Source organism: Euprymna scolopes, chromosome 7 (genome assembly GCF_053919585.1).
Source record: "Euprymna scolopes isolate OS-2025 chromosome 7, ASM5391958v1, whole genome shotgun sequence".
NCBI classification, from domain to species: domain Eukaryota; kingdom Metazoa; phylum Mollusca; class Cephalopoda; order Sepiida; family Sepiolidae; genus Euprymna; species Euprymna scolopes.
Genome location: NC_136488.1, coordinates 35160992 through 35182007, shown reverse-complemented (window position 1 = coordinate 35182007; position 21016 = coordinate 35160992).

Below are 21016 nucleotides of genomic sequence, written 5' to 3'. Positions count from 1 at the left end.
AGTAAAAATGTTACTAAAGAGTAAAAATTGTCAAAGGCTGACTGAGTTTGGTATTTTACGCATGCGCAAATACACATTTATACGTTAAAATCACTTAACTTTAACGTGTTCTTTTTCCATGTGTCGATAGCTGAAACGGTAACGACTACATATTTTAGTTTCGATTACAGCTGATAGCACGGAATTAATTTTCTTTTACTTTTAAAACTATTAATATATATTGGGTAGGATATAATGATCTACAGAAAATCGGTTCCATAACAATAAGTATAAAAACTGCATGAAGTAAATCTCATATTTAAGCACATTTTACGACCTGGCAGCACACATACACACACACACACACACACACACACACTCACACATATATATATATAGTTTGAGCGTGTATGTGTCTGCACATATTTAGGAATAAGACGAACATTTTCTTATGTCTACATCTTTAAAAACTTTGTAATATAATTATGTGACGTTGAGTGACCTGATTCTTATTCTAGAATCAAGGAAATATATGCGTATGCTTATATGTACATACATATGTATATATATATTTCGTAATGTACATATACAAAATATCAAAAAATTTCAGCAAAAACCTAACAGCCAGCCATGGTTCTCTCCAGAATGTGCTGCTGCCATTGCGCACAGAAATCACTTTTTCCACTGCTTCAAACGTAATAGATGTATGGAAACTAAAGCCGTTTTCAGGACTGCCAGCAACCATTGTAAGAAAGTAATAAGGAACGCAAGAGAGTTGTATGCTCAATCTGTTAAGTCCAAAGTAGCTGAGCAGCGGCTTGGTTCCCACCAGTTTTGGCAAATAGCAAACAGAATCCTGAACAGAAGCGTGTGCTCCATCCCAACTATTATCAATGGATCTGAGGTAATCTCGTCAGCATCAGACAAAGCCAAACTCTTTGTCAAGAACTTTGCAGCTAATTCTACCCTTTGCGACCAAGACCGCCAACCCCCAATATTTCCTCTTGTATCAGAAAACACGCTATGTGATATACGTATATCTGTACGTGATGTTGCCAAGCTAATCAAAAACCTTGATTCCAGTAAAGCAACTGGCCCTGATGGTATTCCAATTATAGTACTCAAAAAACTTCAACCTGAACTAGCGCCCATACTTACAAAACTGTTTAAACGTTGTCTTAAGGAGAATAGTTTCCCATCTCCCTGGAAAATCTCATCAGTATGCCCTGTATTTAAGAATTCAGGTGATCGCTCATCCCCCTCTCAGTACAGGCCAATAAGTCTCCTGTGCGTCATGAGTAAGTTGCTAGAATCTGTATTAAATACAGAAGTAATCAAACATCTCAACAAAAATAACCTTCTTAGTGACACTCAATATGGTTTCCGTTCTGCTAGATCTACAGCAGATGTCCTTACAGTTATATCGCATAGGATTAGCAAATCTCTCGACGGTGGCAATCTTTCTAGGGCAATTGCTCTTGACATATCTAAAGCCTTTGATAGGGTATGGCATAAAGGTTTACTTCATAAGATCGCTAGCTATGGTATAGCTGGAAAAGTCTTCTCAATTATTAAATCATTTCTTTCTGATAGATTCATAAGAGTAGTAGTTGAGGGGCAAAAATCAGAAGCTCACAATATTAATGCCGGTGTCCCTCAGGGATCCATCCTGGGCCCAACTCTTTTCCTGATCTACATTAATGATCTTCCAAATCATATCCTTACATCATTTGTAGACATTTATGCTGACGACACTACCATTTATGGTACCACATCTAAGACAGTAAACGAGCAAGTTCTCTCCAATTCTCTCTCCTCTGATCTTGAGCACGTAGTACAATGGGGAAAGGAGTGGCTGGTTACTTTTAATGCATCTAAAACCAAGCTTCTCTCTTTACATCATCAACATTCTAATCCACATTTGTCATCAATTGAAATGAATGGCTCTCGTCTTCAGGAGGCCTCAAGTTTTGACAAGCTTCTGGGCTTGACCATTACTCCTGATCTTAAATGGAACACGTATATCAAATCTGTTGCCAAGGCCGCTGGAAAAATGGTGGGATCTTTCTATCGATCCAGTAGATATCTCACTGCTGATGCTATTCTCTATCTATATAAGAGCCAGGTACGTCCAAGGATGGAATACTGTTGCCACATCTGGGCAGGAGCTGCTAGAAAGAACTTGTCCTGCCTTGATAGAGTTCAAAATAGACTTCGTAGCCTCGTAGGAGATGTCCTTTTCTCCTCCTTGCAACCTCTATCTCACAGAAGAGATGTTGCGAGTTTGTCTCTGATGTATCGTTATTTTCATGGAAAGTGTTCAACTGAGCTTCAATCTATGGTCCCCCCTCGCCAAACTTTCACAAGAAACACTCGTCTAGCTGTAAACACTATCAATAATTTCCCCCACTCTTTATCTGTGCCTAAACCTAAACGTAGATTCCATGAACAAAGCTTCTTTCTTAGAACTGCACGCCTGTGGAATTGTCTTCCGTTTTCCTGCTTTCCGGCTGACTACAATATGGTTTTGTTCAAGTCTAAAGTAAATAAGTTCTTGATGAGCCGTTCCATATAAGTTATTAAATTTACCAAATTTTCATTACTAATGATTACTATATTGACCAACTTCTACTGTACACTCTTTAACCCTTATCCTTGAGTGGCCTCTGGGCCTTGATAATGTGGTGATGCCTTTGTAAAAAAAAAAAAAAAAAAAAAAAAATCATATACATGTATATATATATATATATATATATATATATATATATATATATATATATATTATATACTGCATAATAATTATCATAATTCATTTCCTTTATTTGATGGGATGAATCCAAACATAGACTTGTTTATATCATTAATCATTTGTTGGAATCTAAATTAATAAGCTTTTCGTCATCACTCCCAAGAAAAACATACACATGTAAACACATACACACAAAAATAACATCATATATATATGTGTGTGTGTGTGTTTGTGTGTGTATGTGTGATTACTTTTGTGTATGTGTGTGTATGTGTGTCGTTGTTTTGTCGTTTAAACCTATCTAGCAACTTGTAGTATTTTATAAAATACACCCTCACAATTACTCATCCCTCTCATCAATTGATTAAGGAAAACTCGCTTTAAGCGTATTATATTTTATTTACTCAAATGTTTATGCTATTTCTTTAGGAATGCTCTATCTAACATATGTGAGTTTTAATCATGAACATAAGGAACACTATTATGACAGTCATTATAAAGCTGTTGCTAATTACGACATTTAGGTCGCATTTGATTCGGATGTGTATTCTTGTAGGTACAAGAAAATAAAAGAAGCACAAGGTTAGTTACTATAGAAAGGTCTGCTGAATTAATATATGATGTTGGCTCGTTTTCTATACTTTTCATTTTCTTTTTTTTTTCATATTTTAGAATCTACTAACAGAGAGAGTCGGATTTGCATACTCGTAAATACGCTTAAGTATGATATTTTAATTTTGTTCATAACAAAAGTAACCACAGCAAAGAGTGCACTATTGGACAACCTCAAAATGGAGTTAGAATTTTGGGACAGGGAGTGGGAAAACATGAGGACTAATAGATCGTATATATAATAATTGTATCACTGTGTAATGACCTACTGTACCTCATATGCATGTGGAAGTATATGTGAAGTGAAATTTCTTATTTTGCCTATATATATATATATATATATATATATATATATATATATATATATATATATATAGTAAGTTGTAAAATATATATGGCTCTTAATCTGCATAGAGTATTCCACGTTTCATCCACGCTAGGAATCATCCTGATGAATCCTAGCGTAGATGCAACGCGGAATAATCTATGTAGCTTAAGTGTTATATATATTTTATAACTTACTACCAAGCTCTACCTACGTATTGAGCACTATTGAAGTACATACTTAGTTTATGCATAAATTTATACTTTCGTACATTAATTAATGATTAAATTAAGTAATCTTTTATATATACATACAGGGTCATCAATATTTAGCGTTACAGTCTATTTCAAACCATAATTTTAATCATTTTTCTCGATATTCCTCTATTTTTGACACTTATTCATGAATCTTTATACTTTCAGATACTAGAATATAACCATGAGCAGTATTTTTAGACAATCGGTCTGCAATTGTTGAGTTGTTTAAAACAGGAAACTCCAGGAAGGATATCTGTAAGATCCTGAAAATGAACAGAATGCTGGTGTGGAGGACTTTATAACGTTTTGAGGAGACTGAAGACATTCAGAATAGGACAGGGCAAGGTCTCTTTCGAACGTCTAGAACCCCTAAACCTGTTAAATCCATCCGAGAAAAGATCAGGAGGAATCCTAAGAGATCCATCCAGAATCTGGCTAAAGAGTTGAGAGTATCATATGGGACAATGTCAACTGTACTCCGAAAGGACCTGAAGATGTATCCACTCAAGCATATCAAGAAACAATACCTTTCTGCTCAAGTTGTTCATAAACGACTCCAAAGATCCCAGATTCTTCTTTCCCATATTCACGAGGGCACGCTATCAAATCTCGTTTTCAGTGATGAGAAGAAATTTTATGTTGAACACCACTTTAACACCCAAAACGATCGGGTTTGGTCGAGGGATGGGGACGAAGGATCCCGAGTGGGGACAAGGAAACAATGTGCCGCCTTAGTGATGGTCTGGGCAGCCGTGACAGAGTCCGGTAAAAGTTCTCTCTTTTTTGTTGACCAGGGGGTGAAATTGAACCAGCAAAACTATCAAAATGACAACCTCGTTGGCGCATTGTTGCCCTTGGCACAGAAGCACTTAAAATGTCCCTGGTCTTTTCAGCACGACTCCGCACCATCACATAGGGCTAAAAGACTCAGGAGTGGCTTTCCGAGAATGCCCCACACTTCATTCCCAAAGAGGAATGGTCCCCATCTTCCTCCGATCTGAATCCCCTTGATTTTGGGATCTGGTCATACCTTGAGAGCAAGGTCTCGGCCACTCGCCATCAAAGTTTTGAAGCTCTTAAGGTCAAACTGCAGAAGAAGTGGGCCAAAGTCCACCAGAAAGTAATTCGTGACGCATGTAAGTCTTTTCCTAAACGTCTTCAACTAATTATTGACGCAGATGGTGAACATATCGAATAATATTTTGTGTATTAACTTTCTATTGCTTTTTCTACAATAATACATTTGCAAAAATTCTAACTTTTGTTTAATTTCCTAAATTTTAAGTTGTAACGATAAATACTGATGACCCTATATATATATATATATATATATATATGTATATATATATATATTATATATATATATAAATGTATATATATATTATATATATATACATTTATATATTTATATTATATATATACATTTATATATATATTATATATATATATATATATATATATATATATATATATAGGGTCATCAGTATTTATCGTTACAACTTAAAATTTAGGAAATTAAACAAAGTTAGAATTTTTGCAAATTATATATATATATATTATATATATATATATTATATATATATATATATATATATTATATATATATATTATATATATATAAATAGAGAGAGAGGGAGGGAGAAGGAGAGATAAAGAAAGAGGGAGAGACATACGTATATAGATAAGCATGCATGTGTGTATAGATATATTCATTTTAACATACGTATATATTATGATGGGTCATCTATTTTCTATACTTACGTGACCCCCTCTTTCGAGGATTGTGTCCAGAAGATGCGACGTACTTCATTTTTTTCTTCTCTCAGTCATTTTTCTTTTCTATGTCTCTAACAATGTTTGACCCACATCCATCAAGCGTGCCACGAGAGAAAAAAGTACATAATAAATAAACAGAAAATAAGCATAAGTAAGGAAAGCAAAACAATATCATATATATATATATATATATATATATATATATATATATTTATATATATATATATATATATGTATATGTTTTGTTTTCTTTTACTTTAGTTATGCTCCATATTTGTTTATTTGTGTTTTTTTCCTTTTTTATAATATGGAAAACAGAAAGAATAAGTATGTTTACACACACGCGCGCGCACAACATACACACACATACACATATATATATATAAATATATATATAAATATATATATATATATATGAACATAGTTATATATGCATAGATATAAATGTATTCATAAATGAATTTCATATGTGTCCTTTCCGTTGCTCTACATATTGTGTTCCCCCTTTTAGCTGTTCGATGTTTTCCCGCCAAAATAAGCAAAACAAAAAAACACAATGTCCGCTCCGTTTTGGCTTTTCTCGCGCAATTTCCCCTCGTATTCTTTGCCGCCTTCGTTCCACTTCCTGCTTAATATTTATTTCATTCTTTCTCACTTGCTATTTATTAGGCTTGTATTCTATGGCACTTGTCCGAAAAATGCTCCCTTTCCCTAGCTGTTTTCTCGATCTCGCAGAACAGATTTATACACCATCGTACCAAATTAATGTTTTTTTTCGGCACTAACTTTCTTACGTTTCTTTCGTTCTTTTATTTTGATAAACAGAACGTACAAATGAATAAGATTTGAAAAGAGTATTTAGGAATACATTGTATGCCACAAAATAAGAGTTGATGTGTCGTAAAGCCGTTAAAATGCCAAATCTCACTTCATTCAACTCATGTTTTTCACTGATACATACGACACCAGTGTCTTCTTTTCGATTTTCTTTCTTTTTACTTTGTTTTCTATATAATCCCAGAACATTTTAGCACAAGCAGAATCTTGTTATACAAGGGATTCACCACTTGTCAAGGCCTGGGGGCCACTTGAGGATGAGAGATAATGAATGTCAGGTTACCATTAAGACAGCAGCGCAATTATTGGCAGTGGTGGAAATTGAGAAGTTGATTATTTAATGGTGACAATTAGTAAAAATTGTTTACGTTGGACTTGAAAACGATTATGTTATAGTTAGCTTAAAAGCAGACTCGAGGTGCAGAGTTCCACGATGAGCAAATAGATTGAACTCAGTTGAGTACCTGCCATAAAGATAACAATAGAAAAGAGAGAAAACCGCAATGATTTTTTTTTTGCTTTCTTTATATTTTTCCTTTTCGTGTCTACCGTACATCCGACTCCTGTCTTTTAATTTTTGTCTGTTTATTCCTGAAGATTTTGTTATGTCGAAATAGTTTAGTAAACTATATCGAAGCCAAGTACGTTATTTTCTCTATTTCTGTCTTTTTATGTTTCATTCCTTTGTTTTTGTCCCTTGTGTTCAGTTGATTTTTCACGTTCCTAGTGTTCAGTTGATTTTTCACGTTCCTAGTGTTCAGTTGATTTTTCACGTGCCTTGTGTTCAGTAGATTTTTCACGTGTCTTGTGTTCAGTTGATTTTTCACGTATCTTGTGTTCAGTAGATTTTTCACGTTCCTAGTGTTCAGTTGATTTTTCACGTGTCTTGTGTTCAGTAGATTTTTCACGTATCTTGTGTTCAGTTGATTTTTCACGTGTCTTGTGTTCAGTAGATTTTTCACGTATCTTGTGTTCAGTTGATTTTTCACGTGCCTTGTGTTCAGTTGATTTTTCACGTGTCTTGTGTTCAGTTGATTTTTCACGTATCTTGTGTTCAGTTGATTTTTCACGTTCCTAGTGTTCAGTGGATTTTTCAAGTTTCTTGTGTTCAGTTGATTTTTCACGTTCCTAGTGTTCAGTTGATTTTTCACGTTCCTAGTGTTCAGTTGATATTTCACGTTCCTAGTGTTCAGTTGATTTTTCACGTGTCTTGTGTTCAGTTGATTTTTCACGCGCCTTGTGTTCAGTTGATTTTTCACGTTCCTTGTTCAGTTGATTTTTCACCTGCTTGTGTTCAGTTGATTTTTCACGTTCCTTGTGTTCAGTTGATTTTTCACGTTCGTTGTGTTCAGTTGATTTTTCACGTATCTTGTGTTCAGTTGATATGTCACGTTCCTAGTATTCAGTTGATTTTTTCACGTTCGTTGTGTTCAGTTGATTTTTCACGTTCGTTGTGTTCAGTTGATTTTTCACGTTCCTAGTGTTCTGTTGATTTTTCACGTTCGTTGTGTTCAGTTGATTTTTCACGTTCGTTGTGTTCAGTTGATTTTTTACGTTCCTAGTGTTCAGTTGATTTTTCACGTTCGTTGTGTTCAGTTGATTGTTCATGTTCTAGTGTTCAGTTGATTTTTAACGTTCCTTATGTTCAGTTGATATTTCACGTTCCTAGTTTTCAGTTGATTTTTCACGTATCTTGTGTTCAGTTGATTTTTCACGTTCCTAGTGTTCAGTTGATTTTTCACGTTTCTTGTGTTCAGTTGATTTTTCACGTTCCTTGTGTTCAGTTGATTTTTCACGTTCCTAGTGTTCAGTTGATTTTTCACGTTCCTAGTGTTCAGTTGATTTTTCACGTGCCTTGTGTTCAGTAGATTTTTCACGTGTCTTGTGTTCAGTTGATTTTTCACGTATCTTGTGTTCAGTAGATTTTTCACGTTCCTAGTGTTCAGTTGATTTTTCACGTGTCTTGTGTTCAGTAGATTTTTCACGTATCTTGTGTTCAGTTGATTTTTCACGTGTCTTGTGTTCAGTAGATTTTTCACGTATCTTGTGTTCAGTTGATTTTTCACGTGCCTTGTGTTCAGTTGATTTTTCACGTGTCTTGTGTTCAGTTGATTTTTCACGTATCTTGTGTTCAGTTGATTTTTCACGTTCCTAGTGTTCAGTGGATTTTTCAAGTTTCTTGTGTTCAGTTGATTTTTCACGTTCCTAGTGTTCAGTTGATTTTTCACGTTCCTAGTGTTCAGTTGATATTTCACGTTCCTAGTGTTCAGTTGATTTTTCACGTGTCTTGTGTTCAGTTGATTTTTCACGCGCCTTGTGTTCAGTTGATTTTTCACGTTCCTTGTTCAGTTGATTTTTCACCTGCTTGTGTTCAGTTGATTTTTCACGTTCCTTGTGTTCAGTTGATTTTTCACGTTCGTTGTGTTCAGTTGATTTTTCACGTATCTTGTGTTCAGTTGATATGTCACGTTCCTAGTATTCAGTTGATTTTTTCACGTTCGTTGTGTTCAGTTGATTTTTCACGTTCGTTGTGTTCAGTTGATTTTTCACGTTCCTAGTGTTCTGTTGATTTTTCACGTTCGTTGTGTTCAGTTGATTTTTCACGTTCGTTGTGTTCAGTTGATTTTTTACGTTCCTAGTGTTCAGTTGATTTTTCACGTTCGTTGTGTTCAGTTGATTGTTCACGTTCTAGTGTTCAGTTGATTTTTAACGTTCCTTATGTTCAGTTGATATTTCACGTTCCTAGTTTTCAGTTGATTTTTCACGTATCTTGTGTTCAGTTGATTTTTCACGTTCCTAGTGTTCAGTTGATTTTTCACGTTTCTTGTGTTCAGTTGATTTTTCACGTTCCTTGTGTTCAGTTGATTTTTCACGTTCCTAGTGTTCAGTGGATTTTTCACGTTCCTTGTGTTCAGTTGATATTTCACGTGCCTAGTGTTCAGTGGATTTTTCACGTGCCTTGTGTTCAGTTGATTTTTCACGTTCCTTGTGTTCAGTTGATTTTTCACGTGCCTTGTGTTCAGTTGATTTTTCACGTTCCTAGTGTTCAGTTGATTTTTCATGTTCCTTGTGTTCAGTTGATTTTTCACGTTCGTTGTGTTCAGTTGATTTTTCACGTGCCTTGTGTTCAGTTGATTTTTCACGTTCCTAGTGTTCAGTTGATTTTTCACGTTCCTTGTGTTCAGTTGATATTTCACGTTCGTTGTGTTCAGTTGATTTTTCACGTTCCTTGTGTTCAGTTGATATTTCACGTTTGTTGTGTTCAGTTGATTTTTCACGTTTCTTGTGTTCAGTTGATTTTTCACGTTTCTTGTGTTCAGTTGATTTTTCACGTTCCTTGTGTTCAGTTGATTTTTCACGTTCGTTGTGTTCAGTTGATTTTTCACGTGCCTTGTGTTCAGTTGATTTTTCACGTTCCTTGTGTTCAGTTGATTTTTCACGTTCCTTGTGTTCAGTTGATATTTCACGTTCCTTGTGTTCAGTTGATTTTTCACGTTTCTTGTGTTCAGTTGATTTTTCACGTGTCTTGTGTTCAGTAGATTTTTCACGTTCCTAGTGTTCAGTTGATTTTTTCACGTTCGTTGTGTTCAGTTGATTTTTCACGTTCCTAGTGTTCAGTGAATTTTTCACGTTCCTAGTGTTCAGTTGATTTTTCACGTATCTTGTGTTCAGTTGATTTTTCACGTGCCTTGTGTTCAGTTGATTTTTCACGTTCCTTGTGTTCAGTTGATATGTCACGTTCCTTGTGCAGTTGATTTTTCTCCTGCTTGTGTTCAGTTGATTTTTCACGTTCCTTGTGTTCAGTTGATTTTGCACGTTCGTTGTGTTCAGTTGATTTTTCACGTTCCTTGTGTTCAGTTGATATGTCACGTTCCTAGTGTTCAGTTGATTTTTTCACGTTCGTTGTGTTCAGCTGATTTTTCACGTTCCTTGTGTTCAGTTGATTTTTCACATTCCTTTTGTTCAGTTGATTTTTCACGTGAATCTCGGTATTTCCTTCATAGAAGGTATCCTTGTCAATCGGCCACTCTTCAGTACAAAAGACATTTCCATCGTTAAAGGAGTAGATTAAATGGACGCATCGAAAGAACATTAATTGTCAGAACATATATATTTATAATTAAGAACATTGTTTTTATGTACACATACCGTAGCAGTATATACTATACTTTTGATTGACTGGTGGAACGGGCTTCCTCCGAAATATGGAGTTTTATAGAAATATTAAATTCACAAACACGTTTTTTTATATTTCCATAAAGGGAGATAACGACGTCAGATTTTTCAGCTGTTTCAGGAATGTGTCGACGTCTTTCTATGTGCAGTACCTGGTGTTTCAGATGATAACCCATTTGGTACTGACCTGTGTTAACGTTGTTTAACTTCAGTAATCTAAAGAGAATCAACGTATGACACTACGTAAAAGTCTCTTTCCATGTTTTTCTTTTTTCTTCCTTTACATATTAAATGATATTAGTTCTTTTTTTTTAAATATTTCATGATATAAAGAATCAGATCGTTAAAAATATTTTTGATTTATTATTTTTTTCATATTTTTGCCTTACTTTTTGAGATGTTTGCTTTTGTCGTATGACTTTTTGACATGTAACTTTTTGATATGCAACTTTTCGACATATGTTTTATGTATTTTCTTGACAAAGGTTTTTGTTTCTTTCAAAAAGCTGATTACATCCATTTTCTATCTTTCTATTTTCTTTATCCTTTTTATTTCTTTACTTATTTTATTCAAACTGTTTTGTCATAAAACTGTTTTGTATATCTTTACAAACTATTGTTCCTTTCTATTCATCTATGGCTGAACGGCTTAGTCTATTATTCCCAAGAAAAGTTCATTTTCATTTGAATAATTTTGTATGTAAAAACTACATAATATATTATTCAAAACTAATGTTTCTTTCATTGACTCACACGATATGTGTAGAGTTTTTAGGCCGTCCGTAAAACGTTGATTTATGTGTATTATTCTCTTTTTGAATATTTAACGAAAACAGATATTTTTTTACTATTATTCTTCCCAGATAAGGCATATTGCAACTTGGACGTGATAGGCTACTAATTGAGACCATATTTAGAGCGACAATATGTAGAGCTGGCATACGGCATGATCATGTTGACACATCAGTTCCAGCTGGATCACCGAAGTTAAGCAACGTTTAACCTCGTCGGTACTAAATGGGTGACTATTTGAGACTTCCAAGTGCTGTATGTGCTTTCCGCTTATCTCGGCATTGTTTTCCGTCGTCCTGGTCTTCTCCTTGCCACTGGACTCAAACAGTGCCGATTCAGGAGAGGTGTGGTTGGAGATTGCGTAACCCTTGCCTCACAATTACGCTACTGCCCCTAAGAGGTATCCTTTGTCTTTCCAGACTGTACGGAAGCATGGATGGATGTAGAGCTGTGCAGCTAGATGGCAGAATTCCAAAGTATAGTATTTCAAGGCAAAATACTATTAAAGTAAAATACTCTCTAGAGACTTCCACAGTTAAAGGTCGAAATTTTGTTACTTTTGGGTTAGTTGGGAGTATTTATGCAGATGAAGGAACAATAACTACGAGTGTGTAAGAACAGATTTCATTAATATACTTGTAAAGCAGTCAAAGCGTAGGAAAATCCCATCCTACATTGTTGATGTCCCTAAATACCTGAAAGCGTTCTACTCTAATTGTTGCTACCACCAGACTGCTAGATTTTGGAATTATTTTCCTTTTTTCTTTTTATCTGAGAGAACTTACTTGCAGAAGATAAAAGGTCATGTGAATAGACATTTCGCTGCTCAGCTTCTAACAGTTTCCTGTTAGACATGATCCCAAAAAGTAGCCGTTTATGTTTCAACTAGAAAATATCTAGTTTGAGGCGTAGAGGGCAAAAACAAATCATGGGACATGAATCACTGCTGTGTGTTGTCCAACTACAATACTTGATTAAAGAAATAGTCATCGTAATAGTACGCTTATAAACGTATAAGTGAAATGCTAATATCAAATAAAAAAGACCAAATAAATCATATCTTCAATTTAAGCATGTCACATTAACAAATTTTCAAACCAACAAAGTTTTTAGAGAAATGTCACTAGACCATAAACATTTCAAGTCGACGAATGTGCTATTATAAACCTAAGAGTTTGTCTTGTCTTCTGACTAAGAACAAAGTATCTATTAATTAATTTTTATTTCGCACTATTATTTTCATCTTTATTAGTTGTTGTTTTTCATCTTTTATTGGTTTGTTTATTCACAACGCTTCGGCCAACTATTCCTTTGCCCTTCGTCAGGTGGTAACCGCGACGTATAGGAACTTCGAATCTCCTAACTGCATTCTCAGCCATCACTGCCATCCGTAGTTGTTGTCGTCCCACCACATTTTTGGCCAAGTAAACCTCTGGCACGCTTTGGGTGAGATTGAAACCGCTATCTTCAGACAATGTTCACCTGGAACTGTAGAGATTCAGCGTCTCTATCAACTGCGCCACGGGCCCCGAAGGGCGATCAAAGTTGGATTTTTTTATCTTATAATCCACGTTTATTTATTATCTGATCTTCCATAGTCGGGTCCATACCAATTGGTATATATATATTATTCCTTAATTGGAATTCATTTTTGAGATGAGCATTATATATATTAATTTATTTTTATTTCAGACTATTCAACCCCACCCAAAGCGTGCCAGAGGTTTACTTGGCCAAAAATGTGGTGGGACGACAACAACTACGGACGGCAGTGATGGCTGAGAATGCGGTTAGGAGATTCGAAGTTCCTATCCGTCGCGGTTACCACCTGACGAAGGCCAGAGGAAAAGTTGGCCGAAACGTTGTGAATAAACAAACCAATAAAAGATGAAAAACAACAACTAATAAAGATGAGACTAATAGTCCGAAATAAAAAATAAATTAATATATATAATGCTCATCTCAAGAATGAATTCAAATTAAGGAACAATATATAAACAAAGTATCTGTTCTGATACAACGCTTTATCTTTTCTATCTTAGAGAAGGATAATCATTTATACCGAGGTTTTTAATTGTTTTCCGACCTATCAAGGGGAATGGATAGCCTCACACATGAAAAATTACCTTGGGCCTAAATCTGTCATGAGCCACGTAAAGTAAGACACACTTAATCGATGGGGAGAGCTACATATAGCAATACGAGAACGCATCTAAATTTGATATTGAAAATGTAATAATGAGTTACTTAAATATATTCTTATACAAACCCAATAAAAAACGAAAACTTGAAATACTAGTAGCATTACTAATAAAATCTAAAAAAAACCCAACTATTAATGAAATAAACTTTACCAATAGGAATAACATTATTAAGTGTTTGTAAGTTTATTTATTTTAATAGCTTTGCAAACATTTCAGGAGCTATTAATTTTAACCAATGGAAAAAATGATAAAATAAATAAATAAAATAATATAATTAAATAATGGGGAAGAAAAAAAGAGGGGAAAAACGTATATAAATTATTCAAAACCAGTTAAATTTATTTACCCCTTAGGATGAATCCTGAAGGATTGAAGAGTACTCAGAGTTATGATAAATATGGTAATTACAGCAGCAAGTTCCCACAATAGTGAAGACTATTATTCGTTAGTTGGAAAGGATCAAAAATCGAATAAATAGACAAAAAACGTCTATTTTATTAATGAAATTTGTATTCGAGAAAAATTGCTGCCTATATATATATATATATATATATATATATATATATATATATATATATATATAATAAATGGATAAAACAAATTCGGCAGCGGGAATTAAAATTTTTTACCTACTTTTTCTCTCTTGAAAATACACTAAAGAGTTAGACGAAATTTTGAGTAGTTAGGTCTTCTTTTTTCATTTTTAATTCACACACACACACACATATATATATATATATATATATATATATATATATATATATATATATATATATATATGTGTGTGTGTGCGTGTGTGTGCGTGTGTGTGTGTGTCTATTTTCAAGTATAGGATATTTTTACGCGTTGTTAGCAAACAGCCGTCTGCAAAATGTAGCACTATTGTGGAGGATATAATGCTTTAAGTTTAATTTTAAGCCGATATTCTGCTGTAAAATATCGAGTACTTTGGGTTATCAGTATCAGCAAAGAAAAAATGCTTCGGTTATATTCGTTATATCTGTCCTGTACTTCTATTAGTCGTTTTGTTTAGCTCTGTTAACAGTGTACAAATCGCTAACACCTGGGATTCCAGCTTCCAATCTTACTATTTCTAGACATACTGATGAGTGGAAACACCAACGAAATACGTTTTTGTGACCAAAAACTTTTTACGTATACTGTCTCTAAACTTTACGTTTGAAATAGCATTCTCGTTTGTCAGTCACGTTTCAGTTGTTAATATTTTCGTAATGCGGTCCTTGAAAATTTAACGGCACATTTACCGGCTGTAACTCATTTTTAACGTGATTTTTGACTGCTTATCGCACTTGTGCTTGAAAAATTTTAAAGTAACACATCTTTATTATATCAGTTATTGTCTTAACACGCGTACAGGTTGATGGATGGGTAAGTTCGGCAATCACATTTAATTTCACAATAGAATTTCCATCGTTAAACGCGCACGTTAAATAACATCATCTGAAAGAAAATATCCTGTTTTGTTTCTTTATACATTTTTTTTTTAGTTTTTTATTTCATTGACAAACCACCACAAATTTCCTGTCTTTATTTCCCCAAAATAAGGGTATTGGTAGGAAAGAAAGACACCATTTTTTACATGACTGCCGCCAAAAATGCATAATGCATGAGAACGAAAAGAGTTCCGCTTTTCCCTGTCATACAATTCAGGTGCCATTTTGTTTTGATCGTTTTGTTGCCAGATTGATGTGTTTGTAGTGAAGTGGGCCGTTTTGTCTGTTTTAGTTTATTTCTTTTAGGTATATATGATTTCCATAACGTATGAGACACACCTGAATTCGATTTGAAACACACGAAAATACATACATATATACATACGTATATATAGTCATAAGAGCAGAGTTTATTTTAATGTATTAGTAAATGTACTAATACTATTAAAAGAAAAACAGTGCTCGTTGTAATGTCGGTATATAATAAGCTCAAAAAGTATAAATACCCTAGAGCTATTTTTATATTGAGTAAAATGATTCATAATCTTGAATTGAAAATCAGTTTTAAAAGGAAAAACAAAAAAAATCAATAGTGTGTACGATCGTTTCGGAAACGATGTTTTATTGAAATAGACAAGATATTTTGAACATTACTTTGATAAAAAGAATGTTTTATTCAAACAGTCTCCTCATCATCTTGGTCTGTTTGTCTGCCTCTCTGTCTGTCTCTTTGTCTGTCCGTTCCACTGTTCTCGTAACTTACTGGGCCGATCTTGCTAAACTTTTTCATGGATTTTTTGATAAGGTGTAACTAACTAAGTATTAACGTATCCATCCGATGCACAGTTAGGGATTAATAGGAATTAGTCAGGACGATAACTGATTTACTCAATAAACTACTAATCATATCTAGTTGAAACTTTGTATTGGCTTTGAGTTTGATAGATGGAGTGCACTATCATCACACACGTTTAATGCACAGTTAAGGATTAATAGGGATTAGTATTTAATACAAAAATATGCACAATTCTAACCATATTCAGTCATCATTTTGGAATAAAATACTCATAGTAAGTCCATAGGCTATAAGTTCTGCTTGTTTCTATACTTATTTCTCTCTTTCTCTCTTTTTACGAGTATATATATAGTTATGGTTTTTCAATCTGAAAACAATGCCAACTCATTTCCAGGGCTCTGTCAATATTAATGATAACATTAAAATAATGTTTAATTATATTAATACAATTTAATAATACAAATAATCATTTAGCTACCAAAGAATAGATCTTTTCATCTAAATTTTAGATATAATTTTTCCGCGCAAGACTGATTAAAACATATATATTCTTTGTAGGAGTTCGTTGTGTATCTCTGAAGTTTTAGCTGGACATAAAAACATACAAGCACACAGAAAACTGCAAATAAAGGTTGGCATGGCGTAAACATTCAAATCAAATGACCACGTGCGATTCTGACATTTCGAATAATACTATATTAGAATTAAATTTATGAATATAATAGCATTGAAATTTACGTTTAAAGCTTTTACGGAGTGATGAACAATTAACTGCATGTAGAGGTTGGCAAGCTTGTACTGGATGAAACTTATAAATTCGACCATCTGACACAATTAGGCACGTATTCAGAATCTGATGCAATATTTGAATACAACGAGAGGAAATTATTATTGCAAGCTGAATCGATCTCATTGTCTTTGGCGCTCGTCATGATTCGGCTGTTATCGCTTAGTGGCGGGTAGACACTTAATAAAGTGTTATATGGTCTGCTGATGACCACATAATCAGTTGGCAATTAAGTGGGGGTGATAAATCGGTTATGATTAATTATACGGTTAACTGGGCCTTATACCAACGTTTAACAATCGGCTAACCGGTTGGCAAATGAGCCAGCAAATTGATAATCTAATTACAAGCGCTTAACAATTTCAAATCACTTAAGTCATTTAACATTAGATGGATACACAAATAAATACTACTACTGCTATTATTATTATTATTATTATTATTATTATTGTTGTTATTATTATCGTTATTATTATCATCATCATTATTATTATCATTATTATTATCATTATCATTCTTATTATCATTATTATAATTAATATTAATCTTATTGTTATCATTATTATTATTATTATTGTTATTATTATTGTTGTTATTATTATTGTTATTGTTATTATCATTATTATTTTTATTATTAATCTTATTGTTATTATCATTGTTATTATTATAATTGGTTTTATTGTTATTATTACTATTATTTAATAATAATAGTAATAATCAGTTGAATAATAATAGTAATAATAGCAATTATTATTACAACTATTTTAATATTATTACTGTCATTATTACTGTTATTATTATTGTTATTGTTATTATTTTTATTATTATTCTTGTTGCTATTATTATTGTTATTGTTATCATTGTAATTGTTATTGTTGTTATTATTGTTATTGTTATTATTATTTTATTATTGTTATTGATATTTTTTTCATTATTTTGATTATTGCTATTAATATAGTTATTATTGTTATTATTGCTGTTATTATTGTTATTAGTATTGTTGTTGTTATTATTATTTTTATTTTCATCATTATTATTATTGAATAACAAGGAGCTTTCACACAGGTTATCAAAGATTTCTCCTTGCAAAAAACCAGTGGTGTTCTCTGGAAGCTGAGTAACAATAAGTTTTCACAGATTCCTAGTATTGTCCACCTCTTTCGATAACATTTGCAAAAATATTTGCGTTATGACTACAGTCTCTCACCATTGATTTCCTTCTGGTAGCGGCCATTAGTCTCCACTGAAATTGGAATGGCAATAAGCCTTCCCAAAGTCCCAGTTGTCCAGCGGATATCTAATCAGCGCTCTCTCCTCGGTATTTCCATCCTCCTTGACCTTTCTTGACTATTTGGGATCATGCTTTTTGGGGGGAGGGCGGTGATATATTAATGGGAGGGGGTTGGGGAGGGGATAGAGAACATAGATATGCAGCTTGAATGTACTTCGTTTCATGTAACGCTTCTTCATGAGTTTCTCAGCAGCAGTTTGTCTGGCCCGCGCATGTGACTCATGTGTATTAATCTCCGAATTCAAAGGTTTTTTTCTTAATATTTCAGTTGTTTGCATTATCATTATTCGTTGTATTTTTCCAGCTTCATCCCATGTCCCATCACCGCAATGTTGCATCCCTGCATCATGTTTTATAAGTACTATAATGTAATTTGCTTTGATGAACTTATTGCGCTTGAACACTCGGCATACATACCCCGGGGAAACAAAATCCCACCTTTTCACTATAGAGGTTCCTAGATACCGAAAACTTAGACTTTGCGTCCCTAACTCTACTAACATTCAGGTAAACAGACATCTCGTTGATAACCTTAAATACACCTCTGTAGATGTTTCTCAAATACTAATTCCTTACGTCTAAGCAGCAATATGCTTTATTTCCGAAGTTTTATTTTTTTGTTATAAGTGTTTCAATGAATTTTATTTTTCAGGAAATGAAAACATTTACTACCAGACAAAAGATCATCTGGACGAGTTTCCACAAGAAATTAAAGAATTGATCAGAATGCCGAAAAAGTATGTGATGGAAATGTTTATAATAAAAAAAAGAAATTACTTATTATAAAGGATGTTACGTAATAATTAAGTATTAAAATCTCATTTCAATCGGATAATCAATAGATCATCGATAATTTTGATATCCCTTATATAACGTAATACAGGATAACCCCTTAAAATGCAACATGTGACATTGTTAATATAATTAACAATATTTTCTATAATTTAACTATGTTTTGTGTAAAATAAATACTTAGAGCTACATCTGACCTGTTCACCAAGTTTTATTTTCATGAATTTTCAACAGTTTTTATTTTTACCCATTCAAATATTTGCTCCGAATCCGTACCTCATTTTTGTTGTTTGAGATTAAAGTGTAACCTAATTCTAGCGATCAGCCAGAACAGCCTATTATTTTCAAAGGCGATTGCACTCAGGCATCTGTTGCCATAGAGAAAACGTAGAATAATGAGTCCATATTATTTTGAAAATGAGATTGAATGGTTAGTCATGATTAATACTGAGCATTATTTTGTGGTCTTTAGGATGTTTGGGTCAAACGAAAAGATGTTATGAAGAAGGAATGCGGTCGACAGGATTACACTTCACATACATCGCTAGGATTGCTAAATAAGTATTTTGGTTGTCTCATCAGCAGTAAAAATTGTTCTGGATGAGCTTGACAATAACTTGACTTAACTGTTTTTGTATTGAAGATCATCACAGCAGAATCAGGACCGTACCATAATATAGAATTAATCACAATTATGAATATTTTTAAATATCGTATCAAGATGTGATTGAAATGAACATGTGCATATTTTAAGTACGTCACTGAAAGTCAGTAAGACAAAAACTGTTAGCATTCACTATACTTTTTATCCTGTTCAAATGAGCAAAAGTTAAAGCGCTTTGATTAAGAATGAGTGCTTCCTGAGTGTTGAATATGGTTCATTTTGTCAGCACTTTTTACATTAACTAGGAACCCCTGTTAAGCCCTAACCGTGAAAGGAACAAATAGAATACTACTTAGTTCGCTGCGCCGTATAAAACCAAATATATTTACTAGATTTCAGCAAGATTGATCCTATAGTTTTCGGGAAAAAGTTACATGGACGGAGAGGCAGACAGACTAAAAAAGATATAATAAAGGTAACTGAAACTGGGTAGACAAGTTAGGCATCAACTAATGTTTATTTGTTCTGAATATTATTCTATTGAAGAATGGATTGTATTTTTTGCGGGGATAACCGTATGTTGTAGATGAAACCCTTACATTAATGTAGAATCACTAATGTCGTGGGATTGCACACTTTCTTCACTCTATTTAAACTACTATTAATCAGACTATAAATAACAGGCCTTGCAGCGCATCTCAGATTTTACCAAACAGTACAAAGAAACGTTATTAATAATTTCATGTAATAAAGATAATGTCGTATTTCTTTATGGGCTGGGTTTATTAAAAGAACCAGAAATTGGATAAGGAACATTGATACTGGCGTTCTGCAATTCTATTCGACAATACATTGACAGATAAAAAGGCGCACATCGATGTGTGTACTTCCTTGCGCTCTCCTTTGTTGTTTCCGAGCTAAATAAACACATATAAACACAAAAAGGATATTAATCTTATGCCTGCTCTATTGACTTTTCTATTGTGTTCACATATGAAATAGGTATTATAATACATACATCTCTTCCAATAGTTATTATATTTGACTTCAGTAAAACCTGTCCCTTCTCAAGTTTACTCCTTTTCGTACAAAATTTACATATTTTTAAACATTTACAACACTTGAGTGAATGTAAATTTAAGCGCCCTCTGCTTGTGAATGCTGTTCTATTTGAGGGGTTTTATAAAGTGCAGAAACATTTCAAATTTAATTAGCTCAACCAGTATTTTACTTCAACTTCTCTCTCTCTCTCTCTCGCTCTCTCTCTCTCTCTGTGTCTTTCTGTGTGTGTGTCTCTCTCGCAAACATTATGTTACTATACACAGTCTGTTGTTTTATAAATACTATGCTGATCTGTGTTTTTCATTCGTCCCTGGTTCCTTTGTTACAGCTCGTTCGACTTGATGGTCTCATGGTCTCCATTAATTCGCTACTTTAATACCTCATTGTAATACATATCCTTATCCTGAAAGGTTCTTTCCAGGAACGGCAATCTTGTTAAACCCCTCTTCCTGCCTATTGTTTTTCACTTACCTATGGCGTTGTATTTTTTTCAAGACTAAGGCATCACTATCTAAACAGTTTA